Source organism: Dermacentor silvarum, chromosome 11, assembly GCF_013339745.2.
Source record: "Dermacentor silvarum isolate Dsil-2018 chromosome 11, BIME_Dsil_1.4, whole genome shotgun sequence".
NCBI classification, from domain to species: Eukaryota; Metazoa; Arthropoda; class Arachnida; order Ixodida; family Ixodidae; genus Dermacentor; species Dermacentor silvarum.
In genome coordinates, this window is record NC_051164.1 from 46106841 (window position 1) to 46130544 (window position 23704).

General features: G+C 47.0%; 1 protein-coding gene across 1 annotated transcript in view; it reads right to left on the reverse strand.

The window, feature by feature from the left end:
• The window catches only part of LOC125941300 (uncharacterized), a 54087-nt gene that overhangs the window by 25077 nt on the left and 5306 nt on the right, over positions 1-23704 (reverse strand). The window lies entirely within an intron of this gene.

Here is a 23704-nt window from a genome sequence, read left to right on the forward strand (position 1 = left end):
GTTGCCGACTGCGCATTTTCAGCGTCTTGTGGATGCCCGTGGCTTGCCTGGTTTACGAATTATTCCTGCGTAAAGCACTTGCTTCAAACCGTACATGAGTAAACAAGTTTTCTTCTAAGATATGTCTGCATTGGCGTGGCTGAATAGATAGTTCTTCCGTTCCATGACGATTGCGATGTTCTCATTCGGTAGCTGCAAACGAGTTTCCAGCCGAGCTTCGGCAGCCTCTTTGCGCACTGCACTCGTAAACGTTTTTAGGGAGCATCTACGTAACTGTTCCCGCGTTCTTACGCTGTACTCTCAATTCTCGAACTAAGTCCCGGTGGTGCCTTTTACTAAGAAATAGTCATGCCACAGCTTGTCGTCCCTGTTTCAATTCCTATACTCGGCAAATCTTGCATAGGTTTCCAAGGAGCATTCCCGATCTTCAAACCATCATCTGCGCATCATCAGTGGTTCCCTTGGTTCATCGTCATTGTCAGCCTATATCCATGTCCACTACAGAACTAAAGCCTTTCCCTGCAATCTCCGATTACCACTGTCTTAAGCTAGCCTTTTCCAACTTGCGCCTGCAAGTTTCGCAACTTCATCACCCCACCTCGTTTTCAGCCGTCCTCGACTGCGCCTCCCTTCTCTTGGAATACAATCTCCAATGGTCTACCGGTTGTCCATCCTACGCATTACATAGCCGGCTCAGCTCCATTTTTTTCCTCCTAATGTCAACTTGAATATCGGCTATCCCCGTTTGCTCTCTGATCCACACCGCTCTCTTCCTGTCTCTTAATGTTAGGCCTAACATTTTTCGGTCCATAGCTCTTTGTGCTGTCCTTAACTTGTTCTATAGATTCTATGTTAAACTCCTGTTGCTGCCCCATATGTTAGGACCGGTGGAATGCAATAACAGCACACATTTCTTTTCAACGACAGTGATGAGCTCCCAGTCAGGATTTGGTAGTGCCTGCCGTATGTACTCCAACCTAATTTTATTCTTCTGTAAATTTCCTTCCCTTGATGAGGGTCCCCTGTGAGTAATTGACCTAGAAAACGTACTCCTTTACAGACTCTAGAGGCTGACTGGCGATCCCGAATTCTTCCCTTTCAAGGCCATTGAACATTATATTTGCCTTCTGCATATTAATCATCAACCCCACTCTTACACGTTCTCGGTTAAGGTCTTGAATCGTGTGTTGTAATTCGTCCCCATTGTTGCTGAAAAGGACAATGTCGTCGGAAACCGAAGGTTGCCGAGATATCCGCCGTTGATTATCGCTCCTAAGCCTTCCCAATCTAAGCGCTTGACTACTTCTGAACATGCAGTGAATAGCGTTGGAAAGATTGTGTCTCCTTGTCTTACTGATTGTGTCTCCTTGCGTACATTGGTTATTGCAGCACAAACATTGCAAGCGACACGGGGACTGTCATTGTAGCTGTTCACAGAACCATAGTCTTCCTAATCTTCTCGGGTCGACGTCCGTGCTCTTCCGGTAGTCGTAGCCTGCGGCTAGCTCACATCCCCATCACCAGGTTTATGTTGTTTTCGCGGCTTGCAGGGTGTATCCAGTCACAATGAAGCACCGCTCGGAGATGTCACGTTGTAGTGACGGTGAACAACACAACAGCAAGAATCGTGAATCACGAAACTAACTCTCAATTTGGCGAACGGTAACTAATAAAACAAGTTACGCTCGGGCAGAGAGTTAATGCCTAGCACAGGCATCGATCGTCCAAGAAGTGATTTGCTGCTTACGAGCCTCGTTTGTTCACATATGATACGTCGAACATTCCATCGTAATCGTTGGTGCTCGCGTGCCTTCCAAAATGTACAACTTTTACCACGTCGCGCGCGCACTCTGATTACAAAGAGTTCGAATACAACATAGAGAAAAGTCAAATCGGCGAGAAAGATCGAGAACCTTTCGATCCATGTAGGCGCGTCATTCGCTTAGCGGTAACTTAGCATTTTTTGTCATATCTTCTTTTTGGGGGTTTTACATGCCAAAACCAGTTTTGATTATGGGGCACTCCGTAATGTAGGGCTCCGGATTAATTTTGACCACCTGGGTTTCTTTAACGTGCACAACAACGCATGCACACGGGCGTTTTTGCATTTCGCCTCCATCGAAATGCGGCCGCCGCGGCCGGGTTTCAATCCCGCCATCTCGTGCTCATCAGCGCAACGCCTTAGCTATACCGCGGCAGGTAAAATACCACGGCGGGTATATTTTTTATCCTATGAAATGCGTTCCCAGGAACAAGATATAGAAGTACGCATGTCAATATAACTAAAAACTGTATCTTATGTCATTTCTTGCATGCATACGTTTGTCACACCAGGCTAAAAAGATTCGAGAGCTGACACTAGACAGCAGTGCAAGCTAAAACAGACGACTTCCCAGTGGATAAACAACTGCCATATAAAACTTACAGAGGGTATACACCGCAATAAAACAATAACTACATTCTTTCGTAGTGGAAGAACATGCTATATAGTGAAGCTCCAAACGACTTGCATCTAATTGAGTCTCACTACCGTCATCAGCTTAGTTCTTGGTATAGAACAAAGATATCCGGTACGAATACAAGAGCCAAAGAGAGAACCACAGCAGTAAGTGCATTCAACAAAACTTAAAGGAAATAAAATCACATAAGTGTACAAGGTGGCTATAGTCGTAAAAGCATCTGTAAGTGTTGTCGCTCGAAGGCAGCAGGGCCTAAAGACCTCAAATATTGGAAGAGACAACGTTTTAGTTGACAAGTAAACAGTCTCTCCTTTTTAAACACCTCCCAATTTGAGAGGTTTCCTTCTATTCACATGGCAGAATATTAAGAAAATGGTCCCTTAAATCTTGTTCACTAGTACATTGTCAAAACACTCGCACCAAATTTTTCTCTAACCATACCAGGAGTCAAGGTTCGTGTGTGGACATTGCAACCTTCTATTCACGCAAAACATAAACTTTCAGCCCATTAGGCTTTGTCTTGAAATGAGTTTGAGAAAGCTACGTTCTCGAACAACATAGCAATGCAAACAGTGAGCTCTGGCCACGACCTGCAGCACTCCGACATTAAAGAAGCCCAAATAGTTCTGGCGACGACGTCCTGTCTCGTGATATCAAAAAACCAGATGGAATCATTAACATCGCGTATTTCACTCAGGTGTGTAAAAATTCAAAAGAAGCTGGTCTTTGCACTCGATGCATTTAGTTAATTTTTCACTGCTATGGAAGATTGTCAACGTTTTCCTGCACGGCGTCACTTCCTGGTTCCTATGCTAATTCCGCGGGCGATTTACTTCACTTGCGCACCAGTCACACTTACGGCTGCCCACTCGTATGCGTCGCTAGGTGTGTAATCAGTTCCTCCCCATCTCTTAAAGAACGTCCGCAGAAGTAACACGTAACCTTCCCGCACACATGTCTCCTGAGGAATCCTTTCTGTGCAAAAGGAAATCCGCACTGCGTACACTGATAGGCCGTTTTATCCACGTGGTTGCAGCGGTGACGATTGAGACCCGAGTTGTACTTAAATGATTTACTACATATTTTGCAAACGAAAGGTGTGTCCCTTCTACGATGCGAGTTGAGGTGACGTTTGAGTTGGTGCTTGGTTTTGAATGGTTTAGTACATTCTTGACAGACATAAGGCTTCTCGTCTGTGTGAGTGAGCTGGTGGTTATCTAGATGATGAGACAGGCGGAATGATTTAGCACAGATTTCGCATCGGTAGGGTCTCTCGTCTGTGTGCGTGCGGTAATGTGCAGTTAGATGGTCAGCCCGGTGAAACAATTTACCACACGTTTCGCATTTGTGACTCTTGCCGCTACGCTTCCGGCAATGTTTTACGAACTTTTGCTTCGCGACAGCGGATGGGTCACATGGTCTGCAAATGTGGGCTTCATTGCCCGTGTGTCCGGTGGCCTGCCCCTGCAAGGCATCCCGTTTGCTTGAAACCTTCCCACAGACACTGCAGACATCTTGCTGTTCCATTTCTCCAGTTCCATTAGCATTCCTGCAAGTAGACGAACAAGGCCTACAAAATGGATAGCCGGTTGCGTGTGAATAAAAACACGTATTTAAAACACGTAATTAACGTCTTAGTTAATTACTTTACGGCACATATTGCAATTTACGAATTGCAACCGGTGACTTTGCAAGACGCATCCACTTGAAATGAACTTCCAGGATCACACCCGTTTCGAGATATTTGCCAACGTGTGGGACGAAATACATGGGCGTTACAGGTTCTTTTGTGCTTCCATGTATATAACAGCATTTTGGTAAAAAGTACGTAGAAAACAGTGCATTTTCATGGCGAGTTCGATGGCGTATATCTCCAAACTGGTGTCATTCTGGCAATTAATTCCAAGTGGGTACACCTGACGAGCTCACCGGCTACAATTCGAAAATGGCAGTATGTGTCTTAAAGTAATTCACTAAGAAGTTAATTAGTGAAATTTTGTTAATTAGTTCAATACGTGTTTCAATTTCTCGTGCTACTAATGTCCGCCTCATCGAATAACCCAGCTCAATGATAAGAATTATTCTACCTGCCACAAGTAACTTTTAAAAATTCAGTAAAACTTAAAAATGAACACCCTGTGGGGCATTTGGGAATACATAAATATACTTGATTCTGCAAAATGCAAGAACGTTCCGAGCTTTTTTGCGGAGAAGGCATTCATGAAAAAAGCTTGACATCCCTGATATGCACTCTTCTCAATCCATGCACCAATCAGATTCAGCTTTAAGACCATTCCACAGGCGGTTTCCCTTGAAAAACAACCTAATGTTTATGCAGAAAAGATAACGAATGCAACCACCCTTCGAGTAAAAACCAGACATCACTATCAAAATGTGCATGTAGTGAGGAAGATTGAGCTTAACATGATGAAGTTCCAAAGAGGGTGTGACTGAAGACGTTTAATTTAACTGATGGTAGAAAATAAACCACTTCCAACGTTGATTTAACGGCTTAAAGTGTAACACTGGTACTTGAACAGAAGAGTTGAATTCTTTGTGCAAGCAATGACCGCCTCTTCGAGTAGACCAGATCAGGAATGGAATTGTGGTAGATATTTTATACATTTTTTCCGTAAAGTTTGGGAATATCTCCAAACTGGTGTCATCCTGATAATTCGTGAATGCGCCTTGCGAACTCAACGCATAGAATTTGAAAATTGGACTATGAGACAATAGGTAATTAGTTAAAACTTAGTTTGTGAATTTTTCTTTATTGTATGGTTGATTATGCATTTCTTTTTTTGCAATGTCTGCCTCTTCGAGTGGACCAGCTCATCAACTAGAATTGTGCAATCTGCCACAGGCAACGTTTAAACATTTTTGAAAGTGTTTGCTGAAACAGCCTGTATAGTCACCCATTGTCCTCCCACCATCCACCCAGTACGCGCACCATTCACTCAGCACGCACACCGCTCACCCACCATCCAACCAGTACAACCATAATTCACCCACCATTTGCACAGATCACCCAGTACGTATTTCACCATCAACCCAGTACACCCACCATTGAGGCAAGTCACCCAGCAGCTACTCCACCATCTGCCCAGCATCTACCGGGAACCATCTATAACACGCATCGTCCACCCAGCATAGCCACGATGAGATACACAACGCCCAGCAAATTATCCAGTATGCCCAGCACTCGTCCCGCAATGTTCAGCATAAAAATGATGATGGGCAATACCGGGATTTTCAATAGAGATTTGCCAGTTGAGTGGGTGACAAACTAAATCCTTTCTCAAGGACCGACGCTGCGAGACCGCTTCATATTCTAGCACGCACACTCTCGTTAGCGGAGTAGAATACCCTACATACAAGGCGCACCAGGCTGTACAGACTAAACCCTTCGCGGCAACTCGGACCTCCAGCCGGACTGAGCCGACGCGTGGCTTCTCTTCTGTGTCGGTTGTGCTTGGGAGTTACACACGCTTATTCAACAGTAATTGGAATGCCTGACAATCCTGCACGTGAGGTGTTCGGATGCGAGGAAAACATTGACCAGTTATTGTGCCGCTGTCCTCAACTTAAAGCACACAGGCAATCTATGATCATCGCATCAATAAACTATATGATCGTCCTCTGAGTGAACAGATTATACTAGAACACCGTCCCCACCGATCATCGGCTCAGAAGGTAGTAACGACACTTTTGTGTTTTCCGAGAACATCTGGTTTGTACGAACGCCTTTGCCTCATTAGTACGGTCCGTGCACGTCTTCATACACCCACCCTCTCTCTCTCTCTCCACTATTTGTATTCCTATTGTCCCTTTCCCGATGTATAATGGCCAACCGGACTCTTGACTGGTTAATGTCCCTGTCTTCCTTATATCCCTCTCTAAATCGCGCCGTAATGGTAAGTCGACTTGCTCAATCTTAGAGGCAACTTGCTGCGCTTCTACATTTAGCCCTGGATTTGAGCTCTCGACTGGCTCAAATTGAACACCGGTGCTTTTGGTGCTCTATGATGCTAAATTTAAAATCGCGAACTATGTTCGTTCAAATCGCAAGTAATAAAAAGCCTTTTTTTAATGCATCATATATCGCCTATTTGTAAAAGGTCAAGGTGAGTTGAAATATCTGGCAGTGATGGTTAGTAAAGAAGCTCGGGCGGTCTAAACAATACAAATACATCTGGGACTTCAACACGCTAGCAAAGAGTATCCAGGCCGAAGTACAGAAATATGCCCTCCGAAGTGAGACTTTAGGTATTGAAAGAGACTGTTTTGGCTGAGCTAAATTAGGTCTGCGTGTTTAGGACCCCTTGTGTGTTACCAAAATTTTTAAATAGTTTAAAGGCGCGCTATTCACGCTATTTCTGACAAGTATAGGTGGCCTGGCTCCACGTAGTACATCATATGTCATAACGAATCCCTACATATCGAATACGTAAAAACATTACCGGCAATGCTTCCAACATTCCAAGAATGTGAAGGCGAAAGCCTAGTTTGGACCAACAGCGATGAGGAATGAAGCTCTGGGCCCACGCCCCGACCTATAGAAGGCGCGAGCGCGCCGCAACCGCGTTGCCGCCATTTTCAGAACGTTCTACTGGCGCCGCCGCTGACATTTTCTTCCCCTCCCCGGCGTGCCAATGCGCTTTCCCTCAACGCCTCTCCTGCACTGCTGCTGACAGTTCCCTCCTCCTCCCCAGCGCGCAGTTGCCTTTTCCGTCAGCGCTCTCCCAGGCCACCGCTAAAATTTCCCACCTTCTCTCCAGCACCGTCGGGACCCTTTCCTTCAATGCCCTCCTGCGTGAGCGCGAGGGGCACTATGATAACGCTGGCCTGATGAGCGACGTCCGGCCAACTGCGGTAGAAGACGACGAACGCGCGAGCAATGGCACGACTGCGAGGCAAGCGAGAGGAGCGAGGTGAGCTCGTTGACTTTTTCTGTACCTCACAGCGACCTTGAAACATATTTAAGGATTTCGCCCTGAAACTACCGGGTTTAGGTTTATGTGCAGTCATTGTATCAAGTCGTTTAACATTCGACTCGCTTTCGAACATTAAACCGTTCCTGTGAAAGGCATTGAGCAATTGACGCACGAAAAATCTATGCCCTGATACGCAGTGAGCGCAAATATTTTAATAATCCAGTTTCACGCACATTGGTTGAACTATGCTGCCGAGGAAGTTACTTTTTCATCTGATTCTGCAAATATGCATTAAAACCCTCATTGCAGTCTTCTTTAATGAAACATAACCAGTACTTCTATCTTACATTGTCCGTGGCCGTGAGCGTTCTATTGCAAGAGCAATGATATGGACACTCCAGGCGCATTTCTGCCGTCGTCGTCGCCGTGATGCTCCGTATGAAGTACAAGGGCGGTAACATCGTCACTGCGTGCCCTTTGCTGTATATGTGCGAGCGAAAGCGTGCGAGTGAAAGCGTGCGAGTGAAAGCGTGCGAGGGTGAGCCGACAATGGTGGCTCAATCCCGCGCGCGCAAGCAGGGAAAGCGGGGAGGAAGTGCGCAGTTTTCTATCACGCGCAAGGCACCCCAGAAAGAGGAGGCAGGGGTGCGCGTTCTACTCCTGCAGCAACTGCGTATGGCGGGGCCGCGCGTGCATTATCTTGAAAGCGATCTCTATGTCCCAGTGCCTAGTGTATGTCTTCTCTCCTGCTTTTGTTTCTTTAAATTTCGGCGCTAAGCTTTAGATGAACATTGTTCACTATTGTGCCGTTAATATACTATTTATTTGTTTACCTGTATTTATGCTGGTTATTGTTCGCGTAATTCATGCAATATTACGGTGTGGTTCAACTCATGTGTACATCGTAGAGCACTGCACGGGCTCGGGCTTACCCGAAAGCCCGAGCCCGGCCCGGCCCGTGCGCCGGGCCGGGCCGGGTAGAACAGTTTTTTCACGGGCTCGGGCACGGCGTGTGCTTTTTGACCCGGGCGCGGGCCGGGCTCGAGTTTTCTCACGCGGGCCCGGGCCGGGCTCGGGCTTTCTGGTGGTGTGCATGTAACGTGCAGCGAGTTATTCTCGGGCGTCTCAAATCTGAAACATTATTTTTCGGTCTCGGGCCGGGTTCGGGCAGGTTTCGTGTCGGGCTCGGGCCGGGCCTAAGGTAAAGGGGTGGCGGGCCGGGCCGGGCGGGTAACGTAGATTATTTCCGGGCCCGGGTCTCGCCATAAATATTTTGATCGGGCTCGGGCGGGCCGCCCAACGTAAAAACGGGCCCGGGCCGGGCCCGGGCTGAAAAAATCGGCCCGTGCAGTGCTCTAGTACATCGTACGTCTTTTGTAATCCTGCCACCTTGCCGGGAATCTAGGCCAGATGTTATGAGTAAATTATAACATGGTAAGTAAATGCAAACAGATAAGAACGCAATAATAATGATAATATATAAATAAATAACATGTAGGACAAGTCAACAACTCGCCACCGCAGCGCCAGCAGCGTTTTCAGGGAACCGGTCTCGGCTCAAGAAAAGTGCTGTATATTATTTGATTTAAACAGTTGGAATTCTACCGGCTGTATCAATCAGAATATTGATTAAGGTTTTCAACTTGCCAATATTTGGAAACCGCTTAGTTTAAAAATGAAAGAATAGAATTTACAAATTTAACAGCACCAAGAAAATATACCGCAGTTTGATTAGTGGCATCTCTTAGAGAATCCTAAGCGGACCAGTTCATATATTCAATAGTAATTTGCGTGAAACTGTTACAATGTGTACAGGATTTGCAAAGGATCTACTCATAATATAGTATATTTCGGACCACTGCGTAAAACATCAAGTGGATTACTTTAGTTGTGTTATTAGGAGCAGTTTAGAGATGCATGACGTTGTTTTCATTGCTAAATTGAAGTTGTAATTTAGATGCTTGAGTTCCTATATTACATTAGAATATGGGGTTTTACGTGCAAAAACCAGTTCTGATTATGAGCTACGCCGTAGTGGTGGACTCCGGAAATATGGACCACCTGGGGTTCTTTAACGTGCACCTTAATCTAAGTACACAGGTGTTTTCGCATTTCGCCCCCATCGAAATGCGGCCGCCGTGGCCGGGATTCGATCCCGCGACCTCGTGCTCAGCAGCCCAACACCTACAATTTTCCTTAAAAGTATGCGACAGAAAGGGGAAATAAACTTCCTTCAATTACAATATCAAATTTTTTTAATGCCACAAACTTCACTAATGGTATTTTTTGCCGATCAAATTAATTTCTCCTTTCCGATGTGCTTAGGTAGTAGGTCTTGAGCTAAAGCGCTCCTGTTTACGCCAACTGGATACTGTCATAGCAGCCACTGATATTTGGCATATTCAGGCATCAAAACTTTCATTCCTCGCCCAAGTTCAATAGTGCAAGCCTAATTGCGTCATAGACAGCGTTGTGTTTTGTCTTAATGAGTTGCTGTATTGAAAGCAATTCTTATAATAGTTTGACTCACCTAACGTCGTCTCCCAAAATGCGCGACGCTTCTTCCATGGCCACGTGGCTTGTACTGGGCCCTGCGTAGTCGCCGCTGCTGCTGTACACCGGAAGTGGGTAACCGGCGCTTCCGTTTCCTATCTTGTCTGTATGCCCTGCAATCATAGGTGCTGATTCGCACATGTGCGAAATTCCGCGCTACGAACGCGCGGGAAGCGAAAAGTTTTCGTAGAGTCTTAGGACTAAGGAACACTGACAGCATTGCTGCCATCTGAAGTGATTCTGTAAATGCAAGCAAGAGAAGCAGGAAGAGAAGTATGCGTTTTCGGAGTTGTTCATCGTTTTATTGCTCTGTATTTTCTGAATATGGACTAGAGCTTAACTGACCTTGCAAAACCTGTTTTTTTTTCAGTTTCTTGTCACGTTTTCATAATGTATTAGCTCTGATAGGCTACTTGGCGTCAGCCGCCGGTGTTGCATGTCACAAAACAAGATATAACAAGCATCCACGGACCGGTCACTACGTAACAGTTTGTGCTGTTCTTAAGAAATTGTACGATGGAAATCCGCATCGGTTTCGGAATTTATTGCACTCGTACTGGCTCCTAATTCTCAGTTTTTCTGAATAAATGTGAAAGTTTTTCGTAACATCACTGGCTTTGGCCTTAGGCAGAGCTGAATTTAAAGTAAACTCTCAATAGTTTACCTTCCAATTCAATCGCACGAAATCCGGCTGATGACATATAAGTTAACCCCGAAAAGCAGGGAAAGGTTCATGCAAGAGAAAATTGTTATCCGCCTGGCAAAGAAAAATTCGTGCTTATTCGGCATGCTGTAAAGAAAAAACGAAAAAAGAACGTTTCTTTTTTTCTCATCTACTGCACAGCTCTCGTTCTGAGAAACCCGCCTGGGTTGTCATTGTAAAATTGTGCTACACGCGGGTCGATGACAAATTTCCCTTTCAAAAATACTGCTTGGCTTCAGCTTCCTGACCATCTGATGGTCGGATCGAGGGTAGTATCTAGATTTGTAAAACGTATTTCTGTACAGAAAAAAGAAACATCAACGTGATGCGAATCATTTTGCGGGTACCTCGCATTGTCCAGCATTGTTTGGGGTTCCGCGGAACCTTGTCAAGCGGACCAACGTGTTCGCGTAATAGTAGTCGAGTGTGTGGCAAAAGCACCAATGCGACCACCTTGAAGGCGATCGTGTGGTGGGAACCGCACGATTTCTGCACCCGTTTGACGCATATTTACATATGCCGATTATTGGATTCTGCAGAGATACTCAACGGGCATTACCGAGAGAAAGGCGGATTGTGACCTAATCTGCGGTAAGTGTTAGCGTTTTACAATCACATACTGTGTAAAATTATACTTATATCACTCGTTTTACATTAATGCTGCAGTGGTATTTGTATTCCGACAATAAAAGGTTCAAACCTGTTCGACCTGGGCCAATCATGCAGTCGGTACAACGTCGCATAGTTTCTACGAAGCGTCAGCTGCTAGCATGAACATACTGAAGAATTGGGGCAAATCCGGAAGACAATGCAGTCCAACAGCGCCCCAAAAGAACACTAGAAACTAGCACGCTACTCACGCGATATACGTTTTGAAAAAGCTGGGTGGCTTTAGAACGATATAAGTATGCGTGCGGCAGCAGTCTGATTTTTTGAAGTGAGGCCTGTTATAATTTACAGATTTCGGGGGAGTCCACGTACGCACAAAATTATCAGCATTGCCTCGAGCGTCATCGTCCTGTTCCGCAGATGGCTCGTTTATGCCCACAGGAGATTCTTGTCAAAAAGAATTTCTTCTCGAGCGCAGCTCTTGGCGCTCGTTCCTTCGTTGAGCATAGTGAAAGGCAGAGGAGGAAAGCGAAGGGCTGCACAAGCCGTGTTCAATGGCGTCGAGCATGGCATGCGGCGAGCGCGTCCACCGATACCATATATGGAAACAAAGCACTGCCGTTGGCTTCTGACCTACTGCGCACGCGCCACTTCGCCTGCGCCGCCGCCGCTAGAGAATGTTCTCCGCGCGAGCCACGTGTTCCCGTGTTCACGTTCTCTTTCTGAACAATGAGCGATGGAACTGGGGTGATTGCTTCGTCTGCCGCTGCTGCTAAGCAAGGTGCCCGAGCAGAGGCTCAGCGATCCTGTAGTTCGGAATGACGAATTCAAATAAAATCGCAAATTCAAAACACCTGAACAGCTGCCCCAAAAATTTCCATTAGGGAGTATCGTAATCGTCGGTGAATTTTTTTGCTATATGATAATGTGAAGCTGATGTACTGAAAACTGCATGTCAGTGTGATATTAGCGTCTTGACACAGATGGCATAACAGAAGTGACGAACCGATGAATAAATAAACGGAGATTCTAGCTTAGAGTTACCTTTGCCACCTGCAGATTACCGAGGTCAGCGAGAAAAGGTCGCTAGGTAGTTACAGACGATTTTAATAATTCGGACATGTAATCAAAATAATAGCGATGGTCTCATGCAGAGAGAATCACGTATATTGTGCGTTTTTTTTTACCTCTTCGGATTTGTTTGCGTTGCCAAAATGACCTTTGAAAACTTTAGAGTTCGTTTTATTATTGAAACCATATTGCTAAAACCATATTTTGGATTTTTCTTTAGGGCAAATAAAATAGCTGGAGGCATACATCTTCCAGTGCCTCTGCATTGAGGCCGTTTATTTCTCCTTACATGCAGAAAGAAACAAACTTAGACCACAAAGTGCGCGCATACTATGGCAAAATGAATCGTTGATTTGAATCGTGGGATATGACTTATGGGGAATTTTTGGTTTTGTTGGGTATCCGCAACTCAATATCGCAATGACGTCAAGAAAGGCATGTAATTTTCCTCGTCTGTTTGGCAAGAGACTCGAACCGCGGAGAGCGAGACCGAAGCGTCCTGCTTGACAGTACTACGGAATGATCCGTTCCCCTATACTGCGATGTTGTCGTTTATTTTCTTGTTCTCTTATTCGAAAGCGAAACTAAAAAAAAAATTCACCGACGTTTACGATACTCTCTAATGCGAAATAGGAGTGAAGTTCTATACGTGTTTTAATTTCGCTATATTTATTGGCTGGTGCGGACAGTGTCTCCTGCGGCACGTTGCAAACGGAGCTAAGTGCGGCGCGACTGCCTCTCTAATCGTGAGATCACGAGAAGTAGACTGTGGGCGCTATTCGCAGAAAGACCTGCGCTCATGCAGCGTGTTCCCAGATATGGTACCAGTGGGATCATCGGTGAACCGACGATGCGCTCTACTCTGGCGCCATCTCATAGCCAACGGCGGCGCACTACGCTCTTCCCACGCTTTCGCCATAGCCTCCTCCTCCGCTTTCCGTCTCATGGTTCCGACAGATCATCCTTCTACGCTTCCACGAGGTCAGCAGGGTGAATCTGGTGATGTCAGCGTCGGGGCGATGCCCATTGGTCGAACAAGAACATACCACTTCCAGTTTGACTGCTAGCAGGTACGCGCGCTCCCTGCTCTACCTTGTCGTGTTGCTCGCTTGTGCGCCCTTGCGAATCTGTAATTACAGCCCGCAACGCAAGTGCCAAATCACTCGCGTTCCATCCAACACAGTCGTGCTTACCGGTCTGATTAGCTGCGCGAACAGAGTGCGACAGTGTTGGCCTTTCTAGACGAGCGCGCAACACAGGGTCTATAGCGGCACGCTTCGCATGAACACGGGCTGGCACTGCAGCAACAGCGGGTAGCGGTGAAGCGCTGAGTCCACGTCCCCGTCACCGGCACGGTAACTCGCCGCATGCCGTTTGCCATTCGCGGGCCGCCGTTCGACGGCAGTTTTCCTCACGAAAACGTGAGGCGTAGAGAGGATGAGACCGAGACCTATTTGTGCGGTAGCCTCAACGCTACCACCGCCGATAACGTGGCTAGGCCTTTTCCGGCTCACTTCAAAGCGAAAACGGACGGCGCTTCGGAATGAATTACCGACGCTCACAAGCCGCAATATTTTTCTTACCGTTGTTATCGTTCTTCGAAATAATTGTACACGAAGAAGAAAACACGCTTATAGTAGCGGCGCCGTCGGCTGCGATGCGAGCCGGTCGTCTACGGTCGGTAGCCGTGCATTGCAGCTGAGCTCGACAAGTATCGGAGCTCTCGAGTTCATGTTTAACGTTTGACAGTGGTTATCGTTTTTCATAAAATGTACAATTTACGCACCACTTTATCTAGGAAAAATTATTTTCCTTGAAACAGAAACTGGAGCCGATGTTTTTCATCACCGGTGGCGGAGGCGCGCAGCTTCGCAGCCGTCGATTGGCCCGTTGATCGTGCCGCGGGCGGTGCGCCAGCCCAACTACCGTCTACTTTGGACACCCCTCGCGCGGCAGGCGCTCTAGGGCACGGGAGACCGGTTCGCCGTCGGTATATTTGCCGCTAGCGTGGGCGTGCCTTAACCGCAAGTGGGAGGTGTTTTGAGAAGCGCGTTGGCGATGACGTATGTCACGTGACACTTGGAGCAGCACTCGGCGAGGAGGAGACACCAGCCGACGAGAACAGTAGCTAAAGAAAGAACGAAACGAGCGAGGGCCGTTTTTCGATCATCAAACGCTGTACCTCCGCTATTACGGCACCATTTCGAAAAATTCTCGCGGCTACGTGTTCGCTGTAGACTCGTGCACAACTGCAACACCTCTGGGTGGTTTGGGGCCCTTTGAACTACACTTGTCACACCTAGGACCGGTTAACAACAGATACTACGATCGAACCTTAAGCCAAAAGACCGACCCGCGTTCGCCATGTCTACGTTCGCAGCGCCCTCTCTTTACCAGCGTTCCAACCGCTTTCGTGTCAAGTTTCCTCCCACTCTTCTGGGGCGGCGGCACCGTCGCGCGTGAGTATAAGACAAGGTGTCGTTCTCCATTTTGAATATGACTTCTCTTCTCTCGTCGTAATGGGGAGGCTGCGTGTAGTGCTCACTCCCGACTACGACTGCATTCTCGTCGTATTGCTGCCATGGCTCTTCGTAGGCGCCTTGCTCCTCGGGAGTGTGGACTATACTCGGCTTGCCCATTGTGTGTCACCTTTGCGTCGTGTGCTAAACAGCTTGGCTGGTCATCCCCTTTCGCAGTATGGAATGGCTCATGATTTTTATTTTGCACCTCTTCATCACTGTTTGCCGTGACATTGATAAATCCTCAGCACGGCCGCTGGATTAAAAAAAAAAACACATATCCACAAAGTTAATGATGATGAGTGGGCGAAGCACCGGGGGATAATTCGGGTAAACCAGAGCTACGAACGAGAGAGAAAGAGCGCGCGTCGGGAACGAACGCCATTGTGCACCGCAGCGCCCCTAGCTACGAACGAGAGAGAAAGACAGCGCGCGTCGGGAATGAGAGAGAAAGATTGCGCGTCGGGAACGAACGCCCTTGTGCCCTTTGCACAGCAGCGCCCCTAGCTACGGACGAGAGAGAAAAAGAGCGCGCGTCGGGAACGAGAGAGAAAGAGCGCGAGTCGGGAACGAACGCCCTTGTCCCCTTTTGCACCGCAGCGCCCCTAGCTACGGACGAGAGAGAAAGAGAGCGCACGTCGGGAACGAATGCCCTTGTGCACCGCAGCGCCCGTAGTGGTCTCCATGCAAACCAGAGCTACGGACAACGAGGGACAAGGCTCGGCCCTAAGGTGCTTCGCCCCTAAAAAAAAAAAAAAGACCTGCGGCCTGCGGCGTACATCGACAGCGGTGTCCTCCATTGCGGCGCCAGTGATTGTGAACATGCCTCGGACCGCATAGAAAACGCCCTAGGAACGCGCTTGGAACGCTGTTGACCGTGGAAGCTGATGCGTCCCATCCCCGTCAGTAGGCCGCACCTTTTTCTTTATTATTCAGCGGCCATGTTATTTAAGAGACACCGAACTCAGTGACAAATTGTGACTCTACACTGTGTGACGTAGGATGGGACGTTGACACTTTTCAACACTAGAACGCCTTCGCAGACTGCGTGACAATGCCCACAGAAACAGTTCTGTTTTGTGTGTGTGTGTGTGTGTGTGATTTTTTTCTTTCCTTTTTTTCCCCTTTTTTGTACTTATTTTTTCTCTCTCTCTCCTGTCGAATCCCTTTACCCCTCCCCCGGTACAGGGTAGCCAACCGGAGATAATGTCTGGTTAACCTCCCTGTCTTTCCTTTACCTTTCTTTCTCTCTCTCTCTTTTCAGCGGCCATGCCCTTAGCAAGAAGAGGCAGCCTTGGAAGGTTTGCTAGCTAGCACCTTTTTGGCGATGCATGACGCGCAGAAGACGCATTCGCCGAAGGGATGACGCCAGCGGTGGTGGTGGGTTCGTCCTGTTTTCCAAGAGCGTGTAAAGCTTGGTCACGCCACCTTGTCCGGTCACGTTTTCCTTGTGCTTCACGTGGCGCTTTCCGAGAAGAACGGGGTCGTTACGCACCAATACGATGAGCATTTCCGATGTCGCGACGGACTTTGAAGACTGCGACGGACGAGCGCGTCAGGCGTGGCCGCCATCTTTCGAATTCTGACTCGCACTCAGATTGGTCGGGGTGAGGGAATCCGGCGGCAACTGCCGCAAAAATCGGTCTGGGACCGATCGGCGCCGAAAGAGCTATTCCGGCGCATCTCACCGCCGCCGAACTGAGTTCCACGCTGCTCCAGCCGCCGCTTGTCTCAGTGTTAACGGGCCATAATATCTGCGCTCTAAATGAAACAAAGCAGGGCTAGCATATCGAAGTACATAGTGAGCATTATCGCACAGTGGCGGAAACCGTATATATGCGCTGTCGGCGTCAAATGAAACGCGAACAGTGGTGGGTGTGCTACAGTTGGAGCTGCCATCATTACTACGCTGTCATCTTTTCTAGCATTCAAATAAAAGGAAGCCATTAAGAAACGAACATATAGCGGCATAGCGGGACCATCATCGCGCAGTGAGGTCAATTAAACCGGATGTGCGTGCCTGTGAATGGTGATAGCTACACACCGCCTACTTTACATCCAGTTATGTACCCTTGTTTGAGTTCCATTTGACGCCGATTGTACTAAAAATGTTGTACGTCGCTTTCGTCGACGTCTATTGTTCTTGATGCATGCAATAATTATGACTATCTACGGCACTTTTTTTTTCGTTCAATGTAAAGTAAGGACTAGAAGAGCAGCGCAGTTAATTTCATCATGTATTTATCCACTTCAAAACACATCCCCAAGAAGAAAGCGTTGCTACTAATGTCAAAGCTTTAAGAAATTCACTGCTATTTTATTTATTCTCCCGACGTCGACTCGATATCTTGAACAGCAAATGGGGACAACCTGCTTCGCAGTGGTGACTATCACCTCTAACATAGCCAGAAAAATCTATTCTGGCACATGTTGCATTCTGCCTCATTTTTTCGGAATCCTCTACCTAAATGCGCATATCACTGTCTTAGCCTTCTTTAATGTGCATCGGGGATTGCTCACAAGTAATCTGCCAACCATCCTTGTGGCCAGTACAGAATCGTACAGCCACGAGTAGCTCTATTGCCACAGCGATTAACCTATCATATCTTCCAACCAAAAGATACCTACAGAAGAATAAAATTGTGCTACAGTGCAAACAGCAGGCATTGCCAAATCCTGTCTGGGAGCTTACCACTGTCGTTGAAAATAAAAGTGTACAATCATTGCATTCTACCGGTGCTAACATATGGGGCAGAAACTTGGAGGTTAACAAAGAAGCTCGAGAACAAGTTAAGGACCGTATAAAGAGCGATAGAACTAAAAATTTAGACCTAGCGTTAAGAGACAGGAAGAGGGCGGTGTGGATCAGAGAACATACGGGGAAAGCCGATATTCTAGTTGACATTAAGCGGAAACACAGGAGCTCGGCAGGCCATGTAATGCGTAGGATGGATAACCATTGGACCATTAGAGTAAAAAAAATGGATACCAAGAGAAGGGAAGCAGAGCGGAGGACGGCAGAAATCTAGGTGGGGTGATGAAGTTAGGAAATTTGCAGGCGCAAGTTGGAATCAGCTAGCGCAAGACAGAGGTATTTGCAGATAACAGGGATAGCTTCGTCCTGCAGTGAACATAAATATAGGCTGATGATGTTCTTCTCACCCGTGAACCTACGTTCATGCGGCCACGGTTCACGTTTGTGAGTATGAAACCGTGTAGAATGTACAGGGCCAATTGATAGTGGCAGAAGCGTGCAGCTTAGAGCCAGCGGCGATGCTGTTCAAGTGTGTCATACACGATAGGAGACGGTAGCTTCCCCAATCACCTGCAGGGCAAGGCGTGGTTTACAAGCAGCCGAAAACATTCCGACACCTACCGTAGACGGCGGATGTGCCATCAGCCGGGTGGTGCTGCGTGTTGAATTGGCCAACCTCGGTGATCTCAGGAATTCTAGAACACAAGAGATATTAACATGAGCACTCAGCCCTAAGGTGTTTAACAGTGTTAGCACAAAGACTGTAGCTGAAGCCAACGTTTCGACGAGGGGACTATCTCGCGACGACCGGGCTGCTTGTTGAAACTGGTTAGCAGCGCGATGATTACATGGGAAGTAAGAGAAATGACAGAACCTCCTGCCCATGTAGATCGTCATGCTGCTAACAATAGATGCAACATTCGCAGTATGCCCGTTCAGCCACCATTGCCCATGTTGAAACCTTTGCTTCCAGAACCATTCAGGCACATAGGCATATTGGCCTCAGGGCATATACTTCGAGCTATGAGATGCAAATAGAAACCGTCTTGTGGCACGAAAACGCAGTCACCGCCGAAGAGCGAAGCTATAGCGAGGTATTAGAACAAACAAAGTAAGGCTTGTTGCATTCTAGACTGCAAATTCCAATTCAGACTCGCTTATTAACCAAACGCTTGTGTCCAGTACACAAACACACCCATAAAACTTATCCTAATGACCTTGAATACTCGGTGTCACAACGATGGCGTGATGGGGAGGACCGACACATGATACTACAGGTGTTTGTCCCAATGGCAACGTTCTGTCATGTCGCTCCCTTTTACACGTGATTGCGAAGCACAGATCAGGCCACTTACAACACTGGATGAGCCGGAAGCCAATGCGTACCACGGTCTTCTCTGCTCGCCATCTATTTGTTATCCTCCCACCTGCAGAAGTTCACTTGACTTCCAAGAGTCTGCCTGGGCCGCACATATGCCGCGACGCTAAGAGTAGAATTGTGGTGGCGACTATGCGAGCAGGCCTCGCGAGTCTCTAGCATAGAGTTTACCAAATATTACCTAGAGGGCGCCAGTTTCTATGCAAGTTTCCTAACGCGCATAGTGCCGCCTTGGAAATGCCGGGATATGGGTGTCCGAGGCGTCGCCTCGAATGTGGCATGGCCTGAAGCATTGTCATGGCTGAGCAGATAAACTTTTCCTCAAATGAAATATTCGTAAAATATTTTCGTGCACCAGCATTACATCTTTCAATAAAGTTTACATACCTACCGTATGTAAGCATAGGCTGACAAACTGTTGCAATGCTTGTGCAAATCTTGTCCGTTCTCCAACATCAGGCGGGCCGCCTGATGTTGGCACTCTGTTTCATATAATTTTAAACCTGGCCACAAGTATCGGACAAGGAAGGTTATTTCACAGTTATGCCAGATGACATGTTTTCAGTAAAAGCCTTATCAGCTACAGAACAGAAATTTCAGCGAGTAAAACTCAAGCCTTCGGCAGTTAAGCAACGTGCGGTCCACCTCCTGTTCGTGGGGCCCTGAACCACTTTTCATTGAAGTGGAGAAAGACACTTGCGGTGGAAATAGGCTATTTCAGACATATTTTGCCGCAAAATTACTTCAATGCGTTTAACATAAATGGAGTTATTGGCAATAAAGCACAACCTCAGCTATGCTCCCCCTTTCTTCTTTAATGCCTTGCTCTGCGAAGGCTACGGCGGGGCCACAACGCTCCGCCTTCAAAACGTCACCGTGGCGCGTAGTTCAAACTGCCGATTTGGTGCCGACACCGCGCTAAACGTAAGCCAAATGAGGCTGTCCTCAGAGAGCCGCAGTGCGCTTAGCCAGTGGACTCGTGGCGGCACTCCGCAGCGGCCGCGGTGTAACAGACAACAGCGGCGAATAGCAGCCGCATATTGGAATGTGCTTTATTGCGCAACAAAGCACACAGAAGAGAGTGAGGATCATAGTTCTGTTGAAATGAGAGCGTTTGAGAGAAAGGTGACTTGGCGGCCTTCTTGCGAGCTCCACGCATCGCATACGACAGCAAAACTTGGCTGTGATGTTCACAGCAGCGTATGTTACCTGCGGACTATGTTATCTTACAAAGCCCCAGGGGTGGTTCAGGGCCCCTTTAAGACATATTCTAGATAGGATTGTCACTAATGTCAAGAAAGCAAAATCGCTCACCTCAGAACTGTTTTTCTCGGCGAAGACCCATAAGCAAGATATTCCTATTCGTGCTATAGCGTCAGAGAAAGGGACATGGGAGGTCTGTGTGCTAGTTACCTGCACAACTGCTTAGCTTCACTAGTTTTCTCAGACCCCGTTCGCTCGCGTAATTCTGAGGCATTAGTTCAGTTTCTGACGAAAAAATCCCGTTGATTGTACAGCTTTTCGTATGAATATAGAAGAATTGTATGCCTCCTTGCGCATGAAGGGTTGTTCAATTCCGTAAAGGAGTGCATTAAAGAACAAGCACAAAAATCTTTTTATAGACAGATGCGGCGTTTCCACGGGCGCCTTTCTAGAAATTCTTTCAATGTACTTAAAGTCGACGCTGGTTGGGTGGAGAGATGGGTGTGTTTCTGCAGAAATCAGGAATTTGTATTGGTTAAAATGTTGCCCCTATTCATAGTGATATTTACCTGAGCAGGATTGACAGCTACTTAGAGAAGGCCTTGGGCGATTGTGTTATTGAGGTATTTCGTTACGCTGAGGATTATTTGATTTTCTGCAATAGGGATGATTTTGATTCCGCTGTTACCTCAGTGTGTGAGCCATTTAAACTTAATGGAGGAGGACTGAAGTTTGGAAAGCAATTGCCTCAGAAACGCGTAATGCAGTTTCTTGGCGTTTCCTTGGTTCACGTGTGGTGGCAGTACTCCCCTAGATCGTCGAAGCCATTCTTAAACTTTCAATCCAAGCATTCCAAAGTAGGTAAAACTGGAATTGCCATGTCGCGCCTGAAGTCTTTTCTCACCAGATCGTGCATGCACAAAATGAGCGCCAGTTTTAAGGCACAGGTTCGGCGCCTATTAGAAGCAGGTTATCCTAGCATGGCAGTGGCCACTGTAGCTGAACGCCTAAAGGAGCCGATTTCGCGGGGGACGGACGTGATTACAGAAAACAGTAATAGCAAGGAAATAGTCGTGGCTATTCCTTACATTCATTCAGGATCGCACAGGCTTACCAAGGTTGCAAGTACATGTGGTGTTGTTAATGCTTCCAAGGAGCTAGGTAAGATATGCGCTGCCGTGCAGACGAAAAGGGAACTTGTGAAAGCTAATAAAAGAACAGGTATTTGACCAGTGAAGCACATCAAAACAACTTTACTGACTGTCATATGGGTGTGGTATAGAAAGTTCCCTTTAGTTGTGCCCATTTCTACGTAGGGCAAACAGGGCGGTGTATCAGTCAGTGGCTAATGGAACATAAAAGATCGTGGAGTAAATAGCGAACCGATCGCCCTCCAATCTTTCCTTACACTGCAAAGGCTGCCAAGACTGTAACTGCACGCCAGAGTTAGATGAAAGCGCGATACAGTCGAGGCTTGACATATCAATAATGGTGGAAGTGTGTGCGTGAGTCCGCATTCGATTAGCTTACGTAAGGAAGAGATCAATTGCCTCAACAGTTATCTCTCACATAGACCGGCACGTGTACCCGATTGACACGTGGTGCTACCATTCTAGAGCATGCGCGGATGAGTTTTGCGTCTCATTTTGCGCCTCAGTGCTTCATTCAGTTGATAGTTTGCGTTTGTGTTGTCCACTTCTCTCGTGTCTGTGTCTGCACGCCTTACCTTTTTTTTTGAAGTACGAAGCTCTGCAATTTTATAATATTGCGTTCACGTCAACCAAAGTGCCAATCAGCGCCGTATGGATCAATGGAGCGGTTAAGCAATCGACAACGCGAGCGCGTGCGCAAAGCGCAGCACAGAGCAAATGTCATCGGCTAGTCATTCCTGCTAGGAGGATCCTCCCCTTCCACGCCCTACTGCATTATCTGTTCACGTCTTTTCATTTTTATGGTGAAGCCTTGCAAGATACTTTCTTAAAGCCACGTGGGTATCTGGAGTATTTAAGCACCGGCGAAGTCGAGACAAGCTTATTGACATTACTTTTACTGGTCATTTCTTGCACTCTCGACGGAGAGAAAGAAGTGAGGGCGAATGGGGATCAATGAGGGTACTCTGTGCTTGTCAGGGAGCAGCTAATAGGTAACACAAGCACTACAATATGCCGTCTTATCAGTATACGGTGCGCAGGCGCAGTGACGTCAAGTTTCACGTATCACAGCTACGTGTCGCGCAAAGTGAGAAAGCGCAGAAGTAAAAAAATATATGCTTTGAGATTATAAAAGATAGGGAAGGCCTATTTACCAGTTAAAAATGGTAGGATTGCACAATACTTTTCTTGACGTTTTAACATATTTCATGGTCTCTTACTGCGATACCTGCGGCTCAGCAACTACTTAACTTAGTGCTACCTAATATTTTTCTTCTTGTGGCCATTTAAAAGTTTTTGTGGAGGCAAAAATATTTAAAATATTAAAATTCTCGGGTTCTACAATCTACATACCAAAAACACGATCTCATTATGAGGCGCGCCGTATTGGGGACTCCGGATTAAATTCGACCACACTGATTACTGCCTGCGTACTGACGCTACAGTGCATTCGTACAATTTGACATCCTCTCTTTGATTTGATGAACCTTCTTTCAGATGAACACATTTGCTTCTGACTACCTTCATATATTCCATAACGGGGAGTAAGTAAGTTGTTAACAAACCTGCTAGTTGTGCCGCACATTGCAGCGTGCTAACAAAATGAAAAATCGGGCGAGATTGTGTAGCTTCACCGTTCCGCAGTAGGGTGTGCGCCCTTTTTTAGTCTGTCCATGTCCAGTTGCGTTGTTGTAATCATGAAGTATGTTGACGCCAGCTCCAACTGTCGCATGACGAAAACTGCTGACGTGGTGCATGTTTCAGGCATCACAGCTAGCCCTTCCCGGGAACAGTTAGAGCGTGCAGGCATAGTTGCACCACGGCAAGCATTCATTGTCGTCTTTGAGTTTTTTTGCAATGAAACTTTTATGTGTGCTTACCTGGCGCCGTCTTCTAAGATGACTGGTGTTTCCGGCATGCCAGCACGGCTCGTGCTGGGCCTTGCGTTATCGACACTGGTGCTAGACCCCTGAAGCAGAGAACCAGTGCTTCCATGGTCACTGGCACCTGTATGGCATGAAATAACAGCAATGATGATCATTCGCATGTGTGGAAGGGTGATTCATAGGAAATGAACATTTCATTCAGATGGATGGTGCGAGGTAAAAAAGTGTTTAGTCGTAGGGGAACGTTACTGCAGTGCTTGCGTACATGGCGCTTTTTCTTTCTAAAACTCTGTCTTGAGCGTATGCAAGAACTTCGTGCCGATGAGGGAGCCGAGAACGAGAAAGCTTCTGCAATGTTCGGCTCTTCTGACGAATACTAAGCTCCATCTCACACCCCGGACAGAACAGGAAAATGTTCGAGGCCACAAACGGCATTTCGGTTTCTTGAGCGTTCAACCCTCGAGCCACTATATTTGCTGCAGT